This window comes from Calonectris borealis, chromosome 4, assembly GCF_964195595.1.
Source record: "Calonectris borealis chromosome 4, bCalBor7.hap1.2, whole genome shotgun sequence".
NCBI classification, from domain to species: domain Eukaryota; kingdom Metazoa; phylum Chordata; class Aves; order Procellariiformes; family Procellariidae; genus Calonectris; species Calonectris borealis.
The window spans coordinates 59,530,549-59,549,934 of NC_134315.1; the positions used below are offsets into that span (position 1 = coordinate 59,530,549).

The 19,386-nt window shown below is 43.2% G+C and overlaps 1 protein-coding gene across 1 annotated transcript in view; it reads right to left on the reverse strand.

Moving 5' to 3' along the window:
• Positions 1-19,386, reverse strand: part of ELOVL6 (ELOVL fatty acid elongase 6) — a 79,107-nt gene that overhangs the window by 4,775 nt on the left and 54,946 nt on the right. The gene's annotated exons all lie outside the window — the stretch shown is intronic.

Sequence of the window (19,386 nt, forward strand, 5' to 3'; positions counted from 1 at the left end):
AGCAACTCTGCTGGCTCCTGGGAAGTTATTCTGAACTCAGATTTGTAAACTGGACTGCAGCCGAATCCCCTGGTGAACGTCTGGAATAGTAATGTCAATGTTTTTTATTTCGTTACTACAGGAATGTTCCTTCAGTTTTCAGGAGCAGTGGGAGACATCTACTTCAGCTGAAAACAACATGCAGAGTTTTGATGCCGACGGCTGGGAGACTACAAGAAATGAGTTGATAAAGAGCTGTCATCAACATAATCAGGACCAATTCCCTCTTCTGTTTTCCTCAGTTTTCTCTTGTCTCTCCCTGTTTGTTACACCCGCAGGAGCTCTGAGCACAGACAAACCCAGGTAGGGCACACAGATTTTGATGGGGGGTCTCAGTCAGGGCTGGTGTTTTGGTGCACACGCTGACTTCATACTTCATCTCTTAACAGGTCATCGCTAACAGAGGAATCGACTAGTTGAATCGAGTCGTAAACAGCAGATTCACCCTCACCTCATCAAAGTGAGATGCAAGGTAACAGTGTTCTGTAAATGAGAAACATCAAGAGATTTGCAATGGTATTAATTAATGCAATTACAGAGGGGATAGGTTCAGATAACAAAAGACATCCAGCTGATGTAAGGAACAAAGGCAGTCTCAGCAGTGAGGAGCTCTGCAGAAGGAATTGCCTCACTGTTTTACGGCAAGAACACGCTTGGCAATTGTCTACCATTGTAGCTCATTGGCCCTTCAAAAGCTGTGATGAAAACTGTGTGAAACAAGCAGCTTTCAGAAAAATGGAGCAAAGAAAGACCCAATCTCCTTTGGGGTTGAGTACATCTTACTTTATGTCTACATCATATGTCCCTGTGCTCAGGGGAAATGGACCCAGCTCCATCTTATCTCCCCTCTAACTTCTTTGTGACCTTGTCCTACTCATGAATCCTCTGGTTCCTGCTCTGCCTTGGTGTCTTTTGTGACTATCCCACGGCAGCAACCAAACCAAGCCACCTAAAATTGATGTGTAGACACATGTGGGCAATGCAAGCTACCATTTATGCAAACTGTGTGAAATAAGGAACAGTTCATCTGAAGTTACAGATTCTCTGTTACTTCTCCTTACTTGTTAAGTCAATACTCTTTAGGAAATGTGTTTTAAAATAATCAAGGCAGCCTCAAAAGTTGAGGTCTATGGCAGTTCTTATGGCACTTGGTCAGACTAGATGGTTCAAGTAAGCCTGCTGAGCACAGAAACTGTTGACCTAAGTTTTTATTTTTTTTTTGCACAAAGTATTTAGATTTCCAAATCTGCAGCATTGAAATACCCAGTCAAACCTGCCTGCAGGTAAGGAGCAATGCAGCTTGCTCTCCCCTGTCCACTGCATGCACTCCGCAACCGAGCTGAGTACCACGCTGCCTGGTGCTCTTCGGGCTCCGTCAGTGGCATCACAGATGGGGCTCTACAGCCAGGTCATGCCCAGGGAGAAGTGTTACATCCTGGCTCCCGCACCATTATATTTTGATGCCTGAGGTTTCACTGTGCCATCAGCAAAGTCAGGCAGCGGTGAGCACTTAAGAAGCTACTATTATTATTTGCTCTTTGTATGGTGGTATTTGCTCATGGGCTCTACTGCCAGAGGAGTCTTCTTGTGCTATGTGCGAATAAAAACCCATCCTCCTGTGGTACAGGTGTACTGAAGGAGTTTGGCTGAGTCTGGGTTTCTCATTAGCACTGCCCAAAGCAATGCACATATTCCCAGGCTTAGGTAAGAGAGCTGCTGCAGCCTCTCAGCTCATCCACCCCTGCATGCAGAAGGGAGAGTGCAGTATTCTTAGCATCTATGCAGCCCATAGTGCATCCTCTCCATGTAGGGTTGTTCCCTCCCAGAAATGCTCTTTCAGCATGCTTCTCTCATGTCTTTCGGGGATCGGTCCTTTTAACTCGGCAAAGAGTGCCAAAACCTGCAGGAGGAGTTTTGAAACGAGGTGCAACTTGTTCTGTATCTTCTCTCTGGCGTTTAACACATGCCCTTTTTTTTCCCAGGAGTTGCATTTCTCATTCCCAAGAAGACAGGAGATCCTGACAGAGATGTGATCTGATCACCTTCTGAGGCAGTGAACTCCTCAAGCTAGCCAGGGCAGGCTGCTGCTTGCTCCTATATTTTGGGTGGTGGCAAAACTGGGTGGAGGAAGAGCAGGCAGAATGTCTAATGATATGCTGGTTCTCCCATTAGCAAATACCTCAGTGCTGACATTGAAATGGGGGGAAAAAAGGAAATTTTAAATTATGAAATCAAATAGCTGCAAGCAATATGCCTTTCCTTGTAGAGAAGCTGTATTGCTTTTCTAAAATATCATTTATTATTAAAGTTTTAAAACCAAAGAGAATTCTGTGCCATGAACACAAACTCAGATGAGAAAAGCGCTTGTTCGAGCAACAGGCAAACGTTGACTTAAGTGTAAGTGATTGAGTATGGACACCCAGGGATTTAATCTGGACTGATAACAGAGCCAAAGAGTATTTGCTCTGTGGGGATTACAGAGTTTCACTTTGCTGTCCTTGAGATTATAACGATGTAATTCTTCCTGTCTTTCTGTTTAGCAACTACTGCAGAGCTCTCTTTGGAGTGCCTGCACACACACACACCCACCCACACACACACACACTCTCTCACACTCGCATACTTACTTTTCTATAATTTCTCAGCACGGTGTGAGAGTTCCATGACTCTAGAAGAAATGACTCCAGCTACTGCTCTACACAGTGTGAGTCAGACTAATCTGAATTTTTTATCACTAAAAAACAAGTTACATTTTTGCATAATTCACAAGGGAAGGCTTTATAAATAAGGAGGATGGCAAACTGGAAGTAACTGATTCAATTACCTAAGCAGACACCATGAGCAGGTAGCTGTTTATGAGATGTGCTGCATGCCAAAACACTACCTTGCCAACAAGCACACACCACCGGAGACAGAAAAAGATCTAATGCATGCCTGCAAATGGGCCTTGGACCCAGAGAGCCAGGACTGCTTTTTGTGCCTCTGCCACTTAATCTTGTTTGTTCTATACGGTAGGATCAACCAACAAATTTCTATCTTGCAAATACATGATGTGCAGCAGAGTGATGACATTGCTTGCTCAGTAAATCACTTCTGCTGCATTTTGTCCTCACCCTGCTCTCTGCTGTAGCTTTTGTGAGGTATTGAAATGAACTGCTTACCAAAGCAGTCTGTCTGGTGGGAATCATCTGCAGGGATTTTAGAAATAAGGTGGCAGTGAATTACTGTACAATTACAGCCTTTTGCAACTAGAGAGACTGATCAGAAACAAACTGTACTGGCGAACGCAGCTTTCTCATCTATTCAGACTCAAAATGTCCTACATTCTCCTCCCTTCAGGCAGTGACTTCTCTGGTAGATTAACAAAAGGCCAGTTGATATTTTACTGTCCATAATATGATCAAAACGTATCCATGAGTAAAATAAAACCTAATACTTTTCCCTCACAAACTTATTTTCAAGCGAGGGCCTCAAAACACATCCCATGCATGGGTTAGGCGCAGCATTAAGAAGGAGGGAAACTGAGGGCTGGGGAGCTAGCTGATGGGAAGACAAAGCAGGCTTTGGTGGCCGAAGTCTATTACCGCTTTCTGTTCCCTCCACCCTACTCACCAGGAGGGAGTGAAGTACTTGTTTATCAAAAGCCTGAGAGGGCAGCAGGTAGCTCAAGACTTCAGTTCAACCCCAGCTGCCATTGCAGCAGGCTCAGCTCCTCCTCGCAGTGAGGAGGACACTGCCCATTTTTGCTAGGACTGCTTTCTATGCAGGCCCATCACTGCACCTGACACCTCTGGAGATCCTGGTGCAGGATCAACACTGCAGAATCGAGCAGGGAATGTGACTACCACATAAAAAAAAATTTAAAAGTTCACCACAGAATATAGCAACATTTCCTAAAGGATTTTAGTGCTGCAATAATCACAGAGCTGAAATTCTCTGCTCCAGTTTGCATCTTAAAAAACCCCTTAAACTAACCAAACACACCATGCAAATTGTATCTGCAGAACTAGGTAAAGATGGCATTGAAGGGGATAACAGTCTTGACTATGGCTAAGGTGAACGTAAAATATGTTAGCTAAAGCTACACAAAAGTGGAGTATCTTTATTTTCGAAAGCATGCCATCCTGCGTACACAGCACCAGAAGAGAGCAGCAGGGAGCTCGCAGACAGCAAGACCCAGCTGTGCTGTGCAAAATTAAGGGCTGGTAGGGACTTCAGGCAGAGCCTTCGTTACCCAGGCCCACAGGCTGTTCAACATGGTCCAAACCACAGGCACCCAGCTGGTTTAACCAGCCTCTGAGGTATCGGACGATCCTCTGCCGTGGGTGTGTTGGGCTACTCTGGCAGCGAGCTGGCGGGGCACCCAGCGGGAGCTCCCACGGGTCCGGCTCCCAGCCTGGGGTCTGGCTGGAGGAAAGAAGAAATCTTAATTCTGCCCCAACCTGCTTACATGGCGACTCGCAGGAGTCCCAGCAGGTGAGTCTGTGCCCCAGGAGCACAGGGAGGTGGCAGAGAGCTTGTGGTCCTCCTCCGTGAAAGCCACATCGAACAGATGGTGGTCCTGGGAGAGCAGCTGAGATCACCCAGTCACAGCCCTCCGACTGCAGCCTGCTTGTACCGTAACGGCGAGAAAAGAGGGAAGCTGGTTCTTCGGTTGTTGTTTTTTTTTCATTTTAGCATGCAAAATATTTACAGAGGAAGCACTCTGAATTCAAAAGAAATGTTTAAAGGTCAGCAGGTGAAGAACGCAGAGCTTCCTACACTTTCCTTCGTGACAAACCAAACCGCGTTCACCTTTCCATTCTGTTCAGCAGGAGTATTTCAGTGGTCACATCAAGTTTCCCTTCTGCTGCTGAAGAGCTGGTCTCTTAACACAATAAAATGGCCTTTCTGTTCCCTTATGATTTAAAACCCGTGGTCCTCAGCAAAGAGGAACAAGTTGTGCTGCTAACGCCGTGGCACAGGAGCGCGGGATGCTCCGCGGCCCCTCGGCCCGACAGGCCGGAGCGGCAGGGCAGTCTGAGAGCACGCCTAGAGAAAGCAGTTACTGTAAAAGGGCGACAGAGTATTTCTGTGCTTAGCCAAGCCACAGAAAACATGTAAAATACAAACTGATGCTGGGAAAATGCACACAGAAAGCATCTGTGAGAGACACAACTCTCTGAACTAAGTTTCTTGAAAAGAAATGCAGCTGAAGCCACCTTCATCAGACAGCTCTGAACTCCACAACAGGGCAGTTACCCCCAACCAGCAAAGAGCCTCAGAAACTCCTGGTATTATCAAGCAGCGTGTACCGAGGTGGGTGCACCTCCAGGTGAAGGAACGTCTCACATCTTTCGGCCATTCGCTCACTGTGCTCTTTGATTAATTCCTAAAAATAAGTTTGTAACAAAGCAATGTTGCACCACAACCAGTAGGTTTGTTTTGAAGTTCTTTGCAAGTATTTATAGAGCTTTTCTTCTCCCCCTGGTAAGGGCGAGGTTCCTTCAAATCACTCTTACCTTCTGCAGTCTCGTGAAATGTGGTCCCAGAGTACCAGTCCATCAATGACATGCACCAAGCGGATGACACAGCAGGGACAGGGCTAGGTGACAGCTTTCTTAAGAAACTGATGGATTTTATTGCCGGAAATGAAACTGTTTGTAGGAGATTTCTATCTGTCTCCCACAAAACCCCGCTTCGGCCATGTGAGAAGGAACAGTAGTTTTGGCTGACTCAGAAGACAGAGCGGCACCTCCAAGGATGCAAGCGTTGAAGGGGCCGCTTGCCTTGCAAACCAGCAGAGGGAAGGGTTTTTGTCAAGCTTGCCACAGAATTATTTTTTCCTAGGTGACTTCAGATAAAGTTGGCAGATCAGCGTTGGGAAATGGCCCTTCCCAGGGAGGAAGCACACGAGGATAGGTCCTACCTAGCGAACAGGGCACGAGTTCTGGGAACATGCATTTGTATGGCGACCGCGCACTATATATATACAGCTGTATTATAAGAAGAAATACCTAAACTATTATCTGTGTAGACAGGTGAGGTAGTCAGATCACGGTGTGCTTGCTGCTTTGCTATTGCTGCGGTGATTATACTATCAAACCAGTGGGAAAAATGGAAGATTTAATGAACCGTTGGCCTGCTCCCAACCTAAAATCTCTGCTTACATTTTGCAGTGGCTTCAGGTCCTGCAGGAGCAAAGTACTCTGGGAAATCGCTAACCTTTCTGTCAAAAAGAGAAGACTGTCAAACAAAATTTTAGTAGCTAAATCAGGAGGTTTATGGGAGTCTGCCCTCATAATCTGTAAAAAAAAAGGAAAATGCATTTTTTCCAGTTCTCCCAGGATATGGGTATAGTGAGGGTAGTTTCTTTTTAAAGTTGAGCCAAAATGAAAGGGAATGTCCAGGTTAAAGCAGTTATCTGGGTGGTGTCAAATGAGGAAAGGATATTAGGGTCTGGCTTGTGCCGACCAGAATTATGGACCAACAGCCTACTGACTTTTACTGGTGCCTGGGTGCTTATTTAAAGCCTATTGTTCCAAAATCTGTTTGTGGGTAGACGTGCCAGACTGTACTGAGGCTGGGAGAAGAATTATAACCGTGAGAGTAGCCTCCCCAGGAGCCTGCCCGACAGAGAGAGCATTCATTCCACCGCGGGGAAGGGACTGGAGAGACCTGCCGTCACACACCAACCTTCCAGCATACGGAAGCAAAGGGCGAGTGAGAAATACATTTCCTGCCTAATTAGGTTTCCTGAAACTTGAGAGTCCATGGGCACATATTCACAGGGTATCACAGAGAGCGAACATGGGTCCTGCGGGCCCCCCTCTCTCAGGGGCGGACGTGTGCAGGAACACCGCAAAGGAGCAGCACAACCCACCAGAATTCGCAATTGCTTTGCTCTGATTTCTGACATCCAAGCTGCTCTTGGGTGTTTGTGGACTGGCCAGATTTCATTGCAGCTGTTCCTCCCCTTCTTTTTTTTTTAAACGAATCACTTCTTAACTCTTTTCGTGTCTTTTTTCCAATGATGTGCACATTCATCTACATCTGGCCAGCTTTGCAGGGGGGAGGGAGGAGCAGTACTACCTTCACTGGGCAATGTGCAATACGTGATGGTGCAATATTAAACAAAAGTTGGATTTTCCAGATGGAATAAATTCTCCAAAAGAAAGGAGGAATTAATTAAGCCTATCACAATTGTAATATATAGTTTCACTAAAAGGTGGTCAGACTACCTAAATTTATCTCAGATGTGACTCCTGTCTTAGTTTGCCTTGATTGTATTCAAACACAGTTCCATAAAATCCTGGATCTTCTTATATTTAAACAGGTGTAGAAACTATAAGGTTGCTTTAGGCTTATCTTTGATTGCAAAATCATGATATTTTTACTGTACAGTGAGAAACCATACACTAAGAAACTGATCATCAAGTACAAATGAAATGTGGGCAATGACTGAAAGATATCATTTGGCTGTTGTTCAGTGACCTACATAGAATTAATGGCCCTTATTTTGATCTCAAGGAGTTAATGAGAGCTGTGGCTAAGTCAGTGCAACATGACATGTCCTCTAATCTCACAGAAAAGCAGCCTAGAAAAGGATCTGGCATCCAACATCCTAAATGGTCGACGTGACACAAGGACAGCCTATACGAAATATTCATATATATTAATAACTGACTAGAAGAACCAGCTTTGTAAGTCTGCACCTGGTTATTAAAAATATTTTGCTAGATTTGTGGAACTGAGGGTTACATATTCCAAATTAAATTAATCAGTCTGTTGGCCAGTGAAGGATACACGGTGATACAGTATTCATCTAAGTGATAAAAAAGTTTCAAAAAGAATAGTACTGACTACGGATTTGGTCTCTCTTAACTCTAAATGTAACAATTATGAGGCATTTTACAAGCATTTAAAAGAGAGGACTTCTTAATAGTGAGTTACCTTGAAATCCTGAGAGATGCTTGTTCAAATTACAGCTGACAAACTTAGCCCAACTGTTACTTTTATAAGAAATGGCAAAGAAAATTAATGTAATTAGGCTGTTGTTTCATCATCCTTCAACATTTCTGAAATGCTTTCAAGCAACGCCAAGGTTAGTTATGGAGAGAGGGAGACCCGATCCTGCAGAAAGACTGTTCTTATAAAACACCCCCCTGTTGTACCTCCCAGAACTGATCCAGGTACTTCCCTGGAAGACTCTGTCTCCTCATGGAATCCACTTGTGACGAAAAGGACATCTCCATTCTCTCCACAGAGCAGACCTTCCTGTGGCCGTACCAAAATTTTGGTCTTGTCTGCTTTCCAACAGCCAAGTGACCTACCACCTCCAGCTTGGGCTGTCCCAGAACTACCAACGCCTCAACAATATTCAGGCCAGCAACTGCTTTAGGTCAGACGTCCCTGTGTGAAGAACTGCTAAGTGCAAAGCTGTTCGTAAGCTGGGGTCTCTTCAGGTTTAGACCTAACTTCCTTCAGATTTCTTCTGTCCGTGTTGGCATCTCCAGGGCCCTTAGCACTGTATTTGTGAATATTTCACAGTCCTTAATGGCCTTTACTCTTGTGACAGCCTCGTAAGGTGGCTAAGCATAAGACCCATTTCAAAGACAGAGAGGTGAGGGAAACTGAAATTTAAGTAAGTGTCCTGTCAAAAATCTGTGTCTGAGCCAGGATGAGAAATGACGTGCAACATCATGAGTTGTGGTTCAGTGCCCTACCCATGAGGTCTGTTTGATGTAAGCAGAAAGAGGTCTGACCTCACACTGTATCAGTGAAAACAGCATTATTGAATTAACAGTAAACACACTCCAGTAGGAGGAATTTTCTTCAGAGAGTCCTTTGACCTACTATAGATTTTCTTTTCACTTTTTAAAGTTACTTTCTAAACTTTCAAGTCCCAAACCCTTCATCTTAGTTACCCAAGGTACATCTATATCTTTAAAGATAAATAGTTTATAGACACAAAAGCTGCTGTTACACCTCTTAATGTCACATTTTCATTGTCTGCACATCTAATATTTTGGCAGCATGCTTTCAAGACCTAAAAATACAGAGTGATGAGCAGAGAGATACAGTGCAAGTTTAGAAAGCTGTGCTGTCCTAGAAACAGAAACAGCCGAAAACTTCCTGACCTAGCCAGAAGACCAGATAAGAGCAAGACGTGCCTTCCACAGACTCAGTCAGACTCTTGCTTTCCCTCTGTTTTCCCTTGACATATTAGGCAAATACCAGGGTCGATTTGGCCTGACACAGTTGGACACAAGCCACGGAGAATCTGAACCTACGGAGTGAGTTTTAAGAGCATCCCTGCCTCTCTCTCCCTTGCACTGTCCTACCCCTTGAATTTTCGTAGGACCAGACCCCAGCAGCTGACCTTGCCATAGGAGAAAATATTTGGATTCTTCTCCCTTGTGGAATTTTTGCAGTTGTTCTCACTATTGCAGTTGTTTTGTATTACTGCTCCCTGCTGATCCCCTTACTCGCACCAGTGAACTCCAGAAGAAAATCAGGTATGGATCAGAATCCACGGTGGGGGGTGCCTAACTCCTTGTGACATGGGCAGGCACAAAAACCATGCTAGTGAGGTAGAAAATTCAATGCCAATATTCTTAAAAACTCCTGCTTTCCTTTACTAATGCCCTCGGTTGATAAAACTACAAAAATGCAGGTTTTAATCCCATTCAGCAGCAACTGATTCTGTGGGAATTTTATTTTAAAAGGCTTCTATCTACCCAAGTCTATGAAGGAAAACACTGAAGACATAATCAGTGACTCAACCATGGACCCTGAACTCTCACTGTAAAATGAAAAAATCTCATTATTTCAAAGTCAGTCTTGCAGAGGACTGCAATGCTTGGTTTTTATATATTTGGGATTTAGGACTATCATGATGTTACTGTGCACCTAAGCTGAACTCCTTTCTGCTCTGTATTGTTTGCATTTCACTGGAAAAAAAATCACACTGGCTATCATTTTCCCGTATTTTCCTTTAACAAAACTAACTTTGGGCACAGATGCGAAAACATGCTACCGAGTCTTCTCTGGTGCTGATGGACTATGGTAACTATTTATGTGCTGACTCTGTCTATGGCAATTTTCGTGTGAAACTAAATTTTAGTGTAAAACTGTATAATCAGAGAAGGACATTTTACCCCTTTGTAACTGTGTTTAGACAACGACGTGCTCAGTTACCACAATTCAGTTGCTAGTAGATAATTGAAAGCACAGTAACTCCCTTGTGCCTGTGTCCTCCAAGGCCTAGCCTATTGATAAAATTATTTGGGACCGTTATTTATTCTCTTACAATGGGCAGGAACAAGAAAAACTTATGAAAAAAGCGCCTTGGTCCCACGGTAACTGAACACCTTTAAAAGCACATTTTCAAAAATTAACAAAACAGTCGTTTAAGAGCACTTATGTTAATCTCATTCTTTAAAAAGAACACAGAACTCATCCTCTTCAGCCCATGTGTCTGAAAGGCCGTAAGGTATCTATATTCTTCATAATGACTAAACTATTGTAATTAAGAGCACCATTTTCACAAATGATTTAGACTAAGAAATGTTTTTAGCTTCCCAAACTCCCTGAAAGCTTGAAATGACTAACACTTTTGTTCCCACTTGCAATTTTACCTCTCCAGCTGAGGGAACGCATTATTCGAAAACATTCATGTTCTTGGAGGAGGTGTATGCGGTAACCAGCGGTGGGCACTCTGTGTGGCTCCTCTGCTTCGAGCTCCCACATCTGTGCGTCCCTCAGTGAGCTCCGCGGGCCCTCCCGCACTGGAGCTGCGCCACCTCTCGCTCTGCAGGCAGGCTGTGGTGGTGCAGTCATTCATTCTGTTAGGTGGCACCTTTATAAATTTCTATTAAAATCACTTTCTGCTAGTATCTTTGATGGTGATTCTTTAAGCGGCCTCTAAACCACTCATTTGCGACACAGGCTGCTGCCTCCGCTTCCCCGCTGCCTGCCCAGTTACGCTGATTTGACTGGTTGCGTGGCCATGCTGTTTAACTGGACTGGTGAATGATGCAGCTGAAATAGGCTCTCCTCCACTCTTCTTTTAACGACATGACTTCATTGCTCTCAGTCACAGCGGGGAAAATGAAGACCGGGGAAGGCAGGAGTCTTTCCAGCCAGCCTTGGCACTACAGAGTTCAAAATGTGGCACCGTGCTCTGAGCAGCTACTCTGCTCTGGGAAGCCATTGAAAAGGCATTTAAGACACTGGTTTGCATCTCTCTGCTGGATCTTGTTTCAAATATGGTTCCTTTAGAGGGTGACAGAAAATCCCAGAACTGACTCAAAAGCTCAGAAATACACTCAAGATATGGTTGAGAATGGAGCAGGAACCGTACCAACGCTGCATTAAGTACCATTCCCATTATATATGCTCGTTACATACTCTCTCTATATAATCCACTGCTCTGAATAACAGAATTGGGTACCTCCAAAACTTACTTACGTCTGTAGATAGTTACCATCTCTGCAAGGGCACGAGAACACCAAGAATTTAACAAGCCCCAACAGCAAAACCTTCCTTCTACTGTCTTGCTGCCCAGCTGCTCCTCAGCCTCTCCCCCTGCCCATCTCCTGAACGGGAAGGAGAACAGATGGGTCTTGCAACTCACCCACAGAGTCCTCCCTTGCCCTCCCTGAAGGTGATGGAGTCCCATTCAGGGTGGAGCACAAGCCACAGTATTGTTAAGAAAAAGGTAAGAAAAGGGGGGGATGAGGAATAACATATGCTTTTCTCAGTGTGGCGCTCACTTACCCTAAAACCTGGTGGTCAGCAGTACTGGAAGTGCTTTATAATGGGGTGCTCTAGGTCTCAGTACCATGTGTGTGATCAAAAGTTGTGCTGATCTTTGCAGTTTTTATCACTCTTTCTGGCAGAAGACTTTTCTTTGCATAAGTTCACGCATACTTTGAGGTTTGGGTTCAGTCCTATCAAAATCCCAAAGCAAAATTTGAGAGAATTCCCCTTCCATCTCTAAAACAAACTCCCATCACTGAACCAAACACACAATCCCTGCTTTTCAGACCTTTCTACTGTATCTGATCCAGATGTTTCTCTAGCAAGCTTTTCAATGCAAATCATCTGAGTTTTCAGTTGGGACCAAAACCTGAAGCCAGGCCAGCTCAGAGTGATTTAAAAATTGTGCAAATATTTTACATGGCTCTAAGAAATAATATATCATTTGTGCAGGTTTATATACCCATAAGCATATGCATACATGCCTGGGTGGTTATTACTTTCCCATGTGATAAATTTTGGGGAGGGAAATGAGGTATACTAAAGTGACAGCTTGCTCTGTGGTTTTCAAGTGAGGGCAGATACTGTGCTCCTTGCATCAGTCTTTTTTTTTCTCCTCGGCAATAAATCCCTCGACGTGGAGCCACTCCCTTCAGCCCTTCCCTCCTGTCGGCAGTTTTCCTAGTCACAACTCACCTGGCTCCCAAAAATATTTCTTTGTCCTTTCTATTGACAAAACTGGGAAGAAAACCAGGCTTAACTTATTTCCTTCCCTCTCCAGGGACCTCATTAAGCATACCCAAACAGTGACATCTCTGCAGGGCTCCGGATCAATGGACACTGTCATCTGTAGATTTTAATCACATTAACACCACAGCAGAGTAAAATCCATCTGATTCTCCCTTGCTAAAGTGGCAAGCTCAACACTTCTGCCAATTGCTGCAACTACTACTCAGAAGGCTTATTTATATGTGTAGACAAAAATCAATCTACCACAGCTACCGTCTTCCAGTCCCTCCTCACGGAGCCTGAGTTCCCTCTCCAGGAAATGCAATTTGATCCCCCAGACCCGTCTTCTTTATTTGGGATTAGCAATATTCAGACAATCCTGAGGAGCAGAGTACAAAAATAATCAATAAAGTGAAGCTCCGTGAGCTGGTGGAAAAACCTGTACCGCTTATAAAGGATAGCAGAAAAACAAATGCCAGGGCTAGATTCCTACAAGTAGTCTTTGCAACAGAGGAGAAGATAATTGGTGGAGATAAAAAGGGTTATACTCGCATGGAGAGTCTTACACAGAGCGCTCGGTGGCTATACAAGGCCCACTGGGTTTTGGTAGAGATAAACAAGGAGCAATGGTCAGGCTGAAGGGCGGTTGCCCTCAATGATTACCCTAGGAACATGAGAGAATAGCGTAAGTTGCTTACAGCGACACCCGTGTAACCATACACTGCTGAAAAACATGTAACTGTTTTCTTTCAACAAATGAAAAATAATTTTTCAGCTCTACCCACACATCCCTGTGTCTCATCTGACTTCCAAAGAGTCAGTTACAAGCTAATCAATAGTAATTACCTATCATCCGGCCTTGCCCTCCTCAATGTGCTGTTACCTGACACTGCTCCCTGATTACCTGGCACATGGAGGGTAGAAACTTGCAGGAACAATATTTCTTGATGAAAGCTGTTATTTCTTGAGCAGTAACTCACTCTTCCATCACTAAATAATATTGGACTTTTGTTGCAGCTGAAGATCCCTGGCACCCCGTGAAGGCTTTATACTCGATGAGGTGTTTTTCTGTCAAGAAACATTTCCTACTTCTTAGATATTTATTTCAGCAAGATGGGACTGTGGCTAAATTACTAAAAAGAAAAAAAAAATCAATTTTCAACTTAAGCCCTGTGTTTGGTGCAAAATCTCATAAGAATTAAGAAATCCATCTAAGGATTTCTAAAGTAGCCCATGAGGATTCATAAGCACAGTGTACCTCTTAAGCAGTCCTTAATGAATGCTTCAGGGGCATTTGCACTTGTTCCTGTGTCGTTAGTGAAATTATTCTCAGCATCCAACATTATCTCAAGAAAATTTAAGAATAACTGTAATATTGCAGTGATTTAAATGATAATCCCAAAAAAGTGGCATATCTGCTTCTGCAGGATAAATTAAAGATACTTACAGGATCAAATGTATCAAGTTGGTAGAGTAACTGTCATGTATAGCATTGAAATGTATGTATTCAGGAGATTGAAATTGTCCTAGGCAAATAAAGCCAAAAAGTAATAAAAAGTAAAAGATTTAGCAGAGAATCAAGCCAACCAACGGAGCTAGCCATCACTAAAGCCGTAAAACAGGCAGATAACAAAGGAAGCAAGATCTAAGTTACAGGAAAAGACTAGCATTTGACAGAATAAAGAAGGCTTAAAGAAGCTAAAAGTTATAATACAGCTGTAATGAGCTGCTCAGATCCATAAATTTAATGGCAATTACAGGCCTGGAGCCATTGATCTTCCTTTTTCACTCTGTCCTCCCTGGGCAGTACTCCTGCAAGAACCTAGAGAAGTTCAGATCTCAGGGACTCACCTAGAGTTGGTAAATAATAAATATATTTTATTTATTCAGCAACCTAGGGAAGATGCTGAATGGTACAGGCACAACGATGCACATTTGTTTAGATGAAGTTAAACTCGTTGGAAAACAGTGACTTCACTAAACCACAGCTCGACACCCGTAAGCAACGCTGCGAGTGAACACCGCTCGCTTTGGCAGGGTTTACTAACACGCTCGTCCGCAGGTGCAATGTTGGATTTGATAGATCATGCAAGTTAACACCTCTCAGTGTTTTATTCCCAATTCCCACTGTCTCCAACAAGCACAAGCTGTTGGGGACTTACTCAGAAGAAAATACATGGAGATTTCTGTTCCCCAGGGATTTCTGCATGGGGGAGGACCTTTTACCAGGCACACGAACCAAGTCCTGGGGCTGAGTAAAATGCAGAAGTGCCGCCACAGGGGGACAGATGGGAGGTTTGATTTCTTTTGAATGAATTATCTACTAGTACAGTTCCCTTCTTAAGCCACCAGACAGATGTTCTTTATTCCTCAAATACACTTTTCAGTCTGCTCCCCATTTAAAATGGAGAGGAAAAGTCTCACTCCGTGGGGGCTCTGCTTTGAGTACGACATTCACGCGGAGTGGTGGCCTGCGAGGGCTCCCGTGGGCTGGGGCAGGGAGATCTCATGAGAAAGGCAGAACTCAAGGTGACAAACTGAGCGTCCACACTCTCATTGATTGTGAGAGTGGGGAGGGAACAGGGGCAAAATGAGCGCGACAGCTGTTTCCCAGATAATGTATTGAATTAACTTTGCTAAGATATTCGGTTTTCCAGCAATAAAGACAAACAAGCAACCAAACAGAGAAAAAAAGGAGAAGATTTTAAGGAAAGAAGGCCCAGCTTAGCACTGAAAAAGAGATTTTCATAGGAATTTTTAGCCAGTCCTATCCATACCTCCTGTAAAGTAGCATCAGCCAGGTCTCACAGTGAATCCTTGGTTTACGTTTAATTAGGCCGCATTAGGTAAAAACCATAAAACCAGTTTACATTCAAAATGACTTTGATGGACACAACAGGGTCCACAGCAGTAACAGCAGAGTGAATGAAGAGGTGAGATTTCAGAAGAGGATGCGCACAGTGTTTTGTCACAAGGCATCAATTACAATTCTGGGAATAAAGATATTTGTTACTTAGAATAAATAAGGTACATATTGGAGATACATCTTCTTGACAGTACTTTATTGCTCTTAGTCTATATATTTTTATCACCTCTACATATTTTTTTAATGCCAGCTAGCATTTGTTTTGCAATGTATGAATTCAGCCTACATAGCACTGTTTGTCTTTCCTGTTGGGATTAGAGTTCAGCTTACAGAAAAGAAATTTTCCTTCTTAAACTGTTAAGTCTCATCCAAGGGATTTTTGTCTTCTCTCCAATCATTTTGAATTCGTACTGTTCACCCAACTTTCAACTTTTGCTCCAAAACGGTAATGAAAAAGATGTTTCCAATATCTGTTATATAAGAAAACCAGGTCAGTACGTAAAGATGAACATGGTCCTATAGAAATAAATTGTTAAGTAGGTGTATATTAAGCATTTTACTAATTTGGGTTCTGAGAAATGTCCTACTGAGAATATGCACTAATGCTTTACAAATATAGGGAATGTTTCACATGGAATTCACTTGCTTTTAAATTTATAAGAGAGAAGATTATTAATTCACCTTAAATGCTGCTTATTAATTTTAATGTTATTTGGCAAATATTGCTCTTTTCAGTAATTCATGTTCTCCTTGAATGTACTGTCAAGACCGTTATAAAATTTCAGAGTATTTTAAGATTTTGATGGGTTGCTCAGCAACATATGAAATTAAGTTGTGTTTTAATCTCCATGGCAAGTATCTGTGAATGGCAGCTCTTGAGATAGGACGTAAATTTGAATAATTTTTCATCAATTTTCCTACTTATAAGCAGATAACTAGAATGTATTTCAGAGTCACAAATCCAAGCAATTGAAATCCTTTCTTTAAACTTGTATTTAGTCTTTTCCATTCAGTTCAGCTCAGGACTGAGTTCCTCACATAAGACATGTTTCGGACTGCCTTGTCAGGATCAAGCACAAACCCTTCTATAAAATGCTGCTGTGCTTGCAGTAACAAATCAATTACACCAGTCTCATAAAAGCAAAGTGAGTCACCTTCTTCCAGTGAGCCTTTTTGGTTTTGTCTTTCAAATATAAGACCTGTTGCTGTTGGGATACTTTGCTTTTGAGGCTCTCGTTAGCTTTGTGGCAAGTAGCTAGTGACCTAGCTGAAAGCTACATTTGATACCAGTTCTACTATTTTGAGAGAAAGTGTTTCCCAGGAAGACAGACATTGGAAATCCTGTATTGACATCAACTGATTCCCACCACTGGTACAAAGCATAGCTCAGTTTGGATTAGAATCTAAGTGATCTCACGTGATGATAATAGCGTTATGGTTGTGTGGTTTGGCTAGACAAAGAGAAATCTCTCCTCTCACTGCACCAGGCACGGTCAGGCTTAGCCTCTGCCTACAAATGATTGCATCACGTTGGATGTTTTAGTTTCTTCGTCTCCGGTATTGATGTGAAAGTATTCCCTACAGAAAACAACCTTTTACTACCATTAGTTAGTGCCTTGACCCTGAGACTTCTGTTGGCAGCTCCTTAAGGATGGAGAGCAAGTGAAAACGGTGCCTGGCTGCTGTCTTGTGTGAAGACGAGGCGATCAAATACATGTTTAAGCTCCTTGATAGTGATGCTACCCGTACACAGACTCTACGGCCTTTAAAAGGAATTACAAAAATCCAGCTGAGATGTAATGAAAACATGAATTAATGACTTCATATCCTTCTGTGAGAGTCCTGGTCTCAGCTTTGCCGATTCCTAGAGATACCAGCATGACACTTTTGATATACTCCAAGTAAAAAATTCAATAAATGACCCTAACTTTATGTTCCAAGTGGCATGAATATAAAACTGGCAACTCAGATTCGATGTGTTTTTGCAGATTTTTAACCCCAGGAAATATTCAGAAATACAGGGCTGACTGTCACTTTGAAGTGTAGGTGAATCAGCAACAGTTTCCTTGGGGTCTTATGAGACTGAAAAATGAACTTTTGTGTCAGCTTCCTAACAGCAGGTTCCTGTTGACATGCAGCAGCACAGAGCTGCTCCCCCAGGACCTCAGTACATAACCAGGCTGGGCGAAGACACTTAATTAAAGTGTAGAAAACAAAACAAAAGACTGAAACCATTTCAGACAACAATAAATCTTCAATGCTTGAAACAAGTCAACAAACCTGCTAGGGAGAAAAAAAAAACCAGTCCAACCATCCAAGAAAAATATCCCAAACTAATTTCTCAGCAAAAGATTTCAGAAGATCATGTTTTCACAGTGGTTTCCAAGTGAAAAGCAAGATTTACTGTCATTGCTCCTACAGAAGTTTTCACTGAGAAGTGGTAATCTTATTCCAGAGACAAAATGTTCAAAACTAGTCGATGCTTCCAAAGGGAAACAAAGCTGCTTTTCTGCCTCAGAAATCCTGCTGGCTGCCAGTGTTGACACAAAACTCACTCTTGACCGAGCTCCTGAATGCTCACCAAGCTCAGTAGGGTGGTGTAGTTGTTTTGTTTATTTATAAGCATGGCAAGTTTCCTACTGTAGCTGCTACCACATTTAAATGATCTTGGCAAGAGCGAGGCGTACGGGATACATTCTGAAGAAGGACCGTGTCATTGCCTGGCAGGCAATTTCCTTTTTTTTTAAGCCCAAAACACATCTTTCCAGCCTCTGCTAAGTGTTACTATTTCTGAGGATATTTGAAGCAGGTAAAATGGTAGGAGTGCTAGAAGGGAGATAAACAAGGGCTCCGGAAAAAAACCTCACGCTGACCTTGAGGCAGAATACTGAGGGCTCTCCAGGCAGGTTTTTCTTCCTCAGTACAACCACTCACGGCAGACAAATACATTACTTAGAATTTCTGCAAGGTATCATAAAAGTCATAGCATTTCAGCATTCCAGAAAGCCAAAGAGGGAGTCTTTTTAAAGTTAAGGAACATTTTCCTGGATCCATAGTAAGTCTACAGGCAGAACACTGGCATCTAAATGTATCTGAACTGACCTTCAGAGGAAGCAGAAATGTCTTTCAGGCCAAGCGCATGTAAATGAAACACCTAATTATGCGAGGAGCCAGGAAAAAAAAGATCCAAGTTACTTGGAAAGTTTACAGCATTCGAAGTCTAGTGCAGCTTGCTAAGAGAGTCAATAAGGTTGGGAGTGACCAATGGTCCTAGAGAGGACAGTGGTGGTGAAACACCAAGAAACGGATGTTCCAATTAACACTTTTTATAAGAAAAGTGTTTTAATGAATATTCTGTGTTTCCTCTGTTTTCCAGGCAAGAAGTGAAGGGCTTTTGTGTTTGGGTTGGTTTTGTATGGGATTGCATGTTACTATGGAAGCTACAGAGGATTCATGCTCTGTCTTACTGCAAACATTTTGGGTCATTTTTCCCCTTCCCTACTTCACTCTTCTGCATACTACTCAGCACCTCAGAAGAGCAAAGCTATCTAAGCATAGCCATATAATTTTCATAATCAACTGGTCCCCACTAGCAAATCCAGCAGCTTAAATGCTCAGTGCTTCTGTGTAATCCAAACATCTCACACTCCTGTTCATCCCTCCCCTCTCCACCCTGCTGTCTCATTTCCCGACGTGCCGAGGAAAGGGCGAGTTCTGCAGTGCTTGGGGAACACTTGTCCCTGAACGGTGCTATCTGAGCTGACCCTGCAGTGGTGAATCCCTCTCAAACCGTGCCCTTCTGGCCACCACTCCTCATCTGCACAAGCAGAGCTCACCTCAAGCGCCTGCACTGTGGGGCACAGCAAGAGGTGGTCTCTGTGGCAGGTTCATCCTAGCAACTTGTAGCTTCAAAAACATGAAGTCCACATTTTAGATTTCACCCAGCATCCCTCAGCAGCTCATGCTGGCCATGTCATATGATTATGATGGGAAACTCCAATCAGCAAGTA